This window comes from Ixodes scapularis, unplaced genomic scaffold, assembly GCF_016920785.2.
Source record: "Ixodes scapularis isolate PalLabHiFi unplaced genomic scaffold, ASM1692078v2 PGA_scaffold0__279_contigs__length_252992795, whole genome shotgun sequence".
NCBI lineage: Eukaryota > Metazoa > Arthropoda > Arachnida > Ixodida > Ixodidae > Ixodes > Ixodes scapularis.
The window spans coordinates 233,723,052-233,729,326 of record NW_024609835.1 but is presented as its reverse complement, the minus strand read 5'-3'; the positions used below and the strand labels follow the sequence as shown (position 1 = coordinate 233,729,326).

The 6,275-nt window shown below is 43.3% G+C and overlaps 1 pseudogene; it reads left to right on the top strand.

The window, feature by feature from the left end:
• Positions 1 to 1,279: 1,279 nt before the first annotated feature.
• Positions 1,280 to 2,167, top strand: LOC8025928 (annotated as a pseudogene).
• Positions 2,168 to 6,275: the final 4,108 nt, after the last annotated feature.

Here is a 6,275-nt window from a genome sequence, read left to right as displayed (position 1 = left end):
TTTTAATTGTCAAGCTATTTATTTTGTTAAGATAACCCGTTCAATTCAATTAATTCATTTCAACTCAAAGGTTTTGACTTCCCGCGTAATAAACTGTCACAGACAGCTTGAGAGTGCCTGGGGTCCACAATATGTGACGCTGAAAAGTCTGTCTGCATTAAAATCGCACGAATGCAGTGTTGTCGACGGCGAATATAGATTTACCTTCAGCAGCTGGCGACGCCAAAATCTACGAAGCGCATCGGTTCAAACCAGTAAAGAACTTTCTAGAGACGTTAATTGTGAGGTGCCTGGCGCTCGACTTCAGCCATACTTACCAGAGATCACTTCTTTTGCGGCCTTTAATTCCATCTGGCAAATTTTACGGGAGAGTAATGTCAGGTATCACTTGAGGGGCCTGTCACTTATTTTATATCTTGAGAACGTCGTAAGCAAATCTCTATGTAACAAATAGTCTATTTCATCGAGTCAATATCATAAAATCTTGTTAATGAGTACTTTAGTTAAAAAAAGAAAAAACTTAGTCGGCCTAGGTTGGTCTATTAAAATATTTCTCGAGAACTTAATTTATTTAAATAAAACAGGCCGAGAGAATAAGTTTTTTTAAAAATATTATCTACGTCATTATAAGAGACTTCCAGTCTGTGAAGTTGGTGTACAAAACCCAAACTGTAAACTTGCCACTTCATATGTTTTTCGTTATTCGGCCCATTTTTAATCATGTAGTGGACCTGCTTCTTCACTAAGCACTCGTACATTATAGTATGTTACAATATAAGATGAGCAGTCGAATCTCTGACATGAGCTCGAGCCCTTCCATACCACTCGGAGTCGGTGCACGCGCAGCCAAAGACCGACGGCAGGAAAGAAGCGCGTGCTGGACGCGGAGCTCCTCCAGCTCTTTATTTATTTTTTATTTCATCTAGAGCCCGGGGTACGGCCGTGGGCCACTTTAATCACCTCTGTGCACCAGAGCAGTTGTTGCACTGCCGAACCTGGCCGAAATTGACAATTATACGTAATCAGACGCATCTGGTGTTCATAAAAGTGCTCGCAATTTAGGCTCGAAACCACCTCCTGGTTCTCCAAGCGACTCAGCACCATTGTGTCATTTGCTGTGTTGCACAAGGAAGAAATTTGTATCACAAAATTAAGCGAAAATGGCATGAAACAGCAACACAATCGCGTGCGCGTTGGAACCGAAACCAACCAAATTGAAGCAACCTCATGGCGGCGAGTGCACCAGCGCCCTCTACCCGACGGTCAGCCAACTACTGAAATGAAAAGGTCTATACCAGTGTTGGAGGGCTTTTCGCCATATCGTCATCTTTGTCGCTGGGCACTCTTTGTGGAGTCCCTACATGCAATGCTGGAGAAGAGGATATCCATTTCGGAGATTGATGCTGTTGACATAATGATATTAGAGTTTGTGGTCACTGCTCAGCACTTGTATGAAAAGAAGAGCATGTCCTTTAACATGCATCAGCTTAGCCACCTCGTGAAAAGTGTTCGTCTCTGGGGGCCTCTATGGGCTCGCTCAGCCTTTCCATTTGAATGTGGAAATGGATATCTGAAAGCTCGGTTAAAAGCATCGAACGGTATTCCCCAGCAACTCTGTCGAGCCTTGGCAATGCAAACTGCAGTATGTAAACTAAGTGAACTGACAAGCAGCAGAAGTGTCTTGGAGTATTGCAATTGACTTGACACACAGACAACACAGAAGACAATATATATGTCTGAGGAGGGAGTGCGCTTTTTTGGCAGGGGAACTCCATATGTAAAATTTTTTGGTCCTCTTCAAAGTCCTAGAGAATTTTCTCCCCAGGCTGTCGAATTTAAACGCATGCTGTTTAACCAGTCTATACTGACAACTTCCTCCTACAGTGTTAACAAGAAAGCCAACAACTCTGTTGTCAAGCTTATGGATGGTAGATACGGCAGGATCGAAAAGATTGTTCATGACAGTTCCACTTTTGTTGTCCTGACGCAGCTAAAATGTTCGCAAACTCCGTGTTCTCCAAAGTCTCGAAATAATAATCTTCATCGAGTATCGGACGATAAGTTGTGTTCACAAGTTGTTCCTATTTCTGAAATTTCAAACGTATGCACCTATATTGCATTGCAGAACAAGTTCGTTGTGGCAGTGCCTAGCGCTCTGACATTGTAAATAACAAATATGAGTCATGGGATGAAAGCTGTCAGTAAGAAACTGTAAGATGCCCTTCTCTTCAAACCACAAGCAGGTCTATTGCACGTCAGCTTTTCAGCACAAACTTTTTTGGGCAGGTGGTAACCTAAATTGTAGTGACATGAAAAATGTAAACATGTCTGGCATGCCACCAAAGAGGACTGAGGATTCATGGGCTACCTAGAGACCTTTTGAAACGCAACCAAAATTTTAATTACATCATGCCTTTTCTGTGTCTGGGTTTGATTCTGCTGACTGGAAATCCGTAAACAAGCACCTTGAGTCTACACCACTCTAGCGGTACCACACGGGAAAGGATATATGACAGAGTCCAGGTGACGAAGTTGATAAGTGAGAATACAGACCATTTTCTGACCATCTAGTATTGCATATTGCGAAAAGTATTACGAATCTGTCATCCTATGTCTTTTCTTTCCTTTTTGGTTAACTTACATTTAAGAATGCTTTTTTTATACTTTTATACCGAGAATCAATGCCAGCTTACATTTGAGTAAATATGAGAGTTTAACCTTCCCAAATTTTTCTTGCCATATCTTCCTCTTAAAAAAATATCTGCTTGGAATTTAATTACAAATTTGGGCTGTTTATGAGTCAAACCAACATACGGCATTTGGCATGCCGCAGATGAAGACTGTTGATTAATTGAGACTCCCTGGGGGAACTTTTGACGTGCAGTTGAGACCTAAATTACACGGCGTTCTTTTCATGATAAACCCCATCATGAAACGCGCTCTACTCGGCCTTGGTGGCACTCGGCAAAGGCCAGCACTTCGCCGCTGTGCCACCGAGGCAGCTCTTGCCCGCACTATGTTGAAATGTTCATGAAGGTGTTGGGACTTCTGGCGAGAGGACATGCTAAGCCCAGACAAGTCGTTTCTTTTGCTGCCGAAGCATCAAGTGTACACACCGCATTCATGACACCCTTGTGAAGCAAACAACACCAACAACTTTTAATCTGCTCAGCAATGTGGTATGATGTACCCAGTATATAATATCTGGGTTAAAATATGCTCAGCAATGTAGTATGTGTACCCTGTATGTAATGTGCCAGTGGTAAAATGTACTCAGCAATGTAGTGTGATGTACCTTGTATATAATGTGCCTGTGTTGAAATCTGCTGAGCAATGTAGTATGATGCACCTACTATATAGCATTCCTCTGTTACATTTTAGTGCATTGTGAATACATCATTAAAGGCATGCTGTGTGTCTCTAGACCAGTCACATGTGTGTATGACATGAACTACAGTTAACCATTCCAGTATTTATTGAACCTTCCTAGCTTTAGTGTCATTTCTTCATGTGTCAAATAAATAGCCTGGACTATGTCAAAAAGTTTGTGGCAATGTCTTGACTGCTCGTGACAGACCACTCAAGTTTGGCCATTTAAGTATTTAGTGTTGTACCAAAAAGATGATGGGGCTCGCTCAGTTCATCCCATTCTTGGCAGACTACGCAAATCCTTGCTTAGACGGGTTGTTGAATTAAGGCAATGTCAAGTGTTCCCTGTATGTAATGTGCCTATGTGAATTTTTTTTCGTGAATGTATGGTTCAAATACATATTTTGTGACACATGCCTATATACTAGCAATGTCTATACCCTCCAACAAAAGGTTGAATATTTCTATAGAATCTCTCGCTTTGACATGCACTTTGTTGTATATTAAGAAACACAAAAATATGGGTGCACTCCTTGAACATGAAGAAAAATACAAGCTGAAGATTGTAAAGCTTGTAAATTGTTTAATTTTATGACGGACCATCTGAATAAGAACTTTGGAGAAAGACAATTATAGATATAAACTGACACTTTATTTCATTCTCCAAAGTGGCACATTGAGCAATGGATGCCAATTGTACTTCCAATAGGAACCACCAAACTTTCCAATTGAGACCAAGTAACTTGTTGAATGGGATTAATTGGCTTTCTAATTGAAACCAGTTAACATTTTAAATGGAACCAATTGACTTCCCAATTGAAACCAGTTAACTTTCCAGTTGGAACCTTACCAACTGGAACTCCAATGGGAAAACCAAATGGTCAAGTTAGAACCAGTTAAGTCCAATTAGATTCAATGGAAACCAATTGGAAATCTAATTGGTTTTAATTGGAATTTTCAGCTGTGGCACCCGGAATAATAAACAAACTCTTACCCGATGCTTCGGACTGTGGCACCCGGAATAATAAACAAACTTACCCGAACCAAATCACCGGTGCGGTGCGAAGCCCGTTAAGATTACGAGTCTATTCTTTTCACGGCGAATTGAAGTGACGGACGTGAACATCACGTTTCTCTGTTGATTTGTCTACTGTAACGCTAGGACTACAGCACCTTGGACGCCTCACCAGCGACAGGTGCCATATTGTTTCGAAAGTCACTGACGTCACGTCAGCGTCGCGTTGTGATTGGTTACCGCTTTGCGGTTCGTTAAAGCGGTTGGGAGAAATCAGTCCCGAAGCGCTTGGCAAAAACGCGCCCCAACCGCTCGATCCTAGCCTCTTTGCGGTTGAGAACGCGCAGATCCGCTTCGCGTTTGCGGATCCGCTTCCGGTGGGAACGCGCCATTGACTCCGTAAGTGGGACGTCATGGGTCCAAACAAACCACTGCTAGGGTCGTTGTTATGGATAAATACATGTGGCCAGTCTGTCTATGCTAGATCGCAAACTCAACGATAAAGTTAACTCGATCGGTCGCTGATTGGCTGCCTTTTTGGTCACGTGACGTGACGTTGCGATTGAGTTTTTCCCTGCGGATTCCGATGGAGTTCGAGCTATGCTGGTGAAATAATGAAGTTAGCGGTGACGTCAAAATGTCGTCACGATTCAGTTTGACGATTGAGATAACTTTGTAGTTGTCAGGCAGCCGGAGTTTCCAAACTCAATGAAGATGGCGACGTTCACGCTCGCGGACGGCGCGAGCCGAAGCGATCTTTCACGGATCATCGCTACGTTTTTGATGTGTTCGGTTCAAGGGTCGTCAGGGGCGTAATCGGGGAATACTACCCGACACTTGCTGGCTCTGACAGTTGCCGCGGGAGCTTTGGCGGCGTCACGAGGGGCCCCATTTGCCGACAGCCGAGCAGCAAGTGCTCTCAGCTTCTGAGTTGCTGGGGGCATATTTTGGTGCGGCGAAAACACCATGCATCGGTGCGCTGTGAGTCGCGTTCTGTTGGATGTTAAAGAGACGATAATCGATCACCCGGGGTTTAAGGTGGGTGGACTTCGCGCGAAAGGAAGACGGAGAGACGACAACCAAGAAGTTCAGCGATGCAAATTCAGCAGTGCGCTCGGTAAATACTCTTACGTATCAATACGCTGTGTTCTAATACAGTCTGAATTGAACATTTTCTCATTGTGCTTGCACGACACCTCTCAGTAGAAAACGGGCGCCTCATTCAACGCGATGAGTGTCGTGCGAGATCGTTTTAAGCGCACATTCAAGCTTACTCTAGTGATTGCGTGTAATTCATCCAAAGGTCTAGGGCCCCAACATCGGGAAATTGTTCAGCTTAAGCACGCTGTGTCCGTTTTTCCTTCACACTTGCCAAACTCTGTTTGTATGGACAGATCATGATACATAATTTTGATTGCCTGCTATTCACGCTGCACCTCTTTGCTCTGCAAGACATGATTTTTGGTATCGTTTAAGCCAAGTGTAAATACTTCCACATTATTTTTTTTGCAATTATTATCATCTTTATATTGCAGGCTTTGGGGATGTTATAAAAACCTACATGCCACTAGTTCCAAGCACAGACTGCATTAGCATAGAAAGCATCTATCTAGTCTTGATGTGCTTTTGGACAACTGAGAAGGTTATGAAACATTAATGTCAGAGGCCGTTGTGTGCAGGCGACAGCGACTAACCCCTGAAACAATGCTTGCACACCAATTCCTCGCAATCCCAATGGATGTTGTGCTGTCCCAAGGCCAAGCTTAACAGAAAGCATTGCTTAAGATTCTGTTGTAGAGCAGTGAATAGGATGCTCAAAAGCAGGTCCAGTGGTTGCAGAGGTTCTGGGCACAACAACATCATTTGCCTTTCTGCACAAGGCGGACTCGTA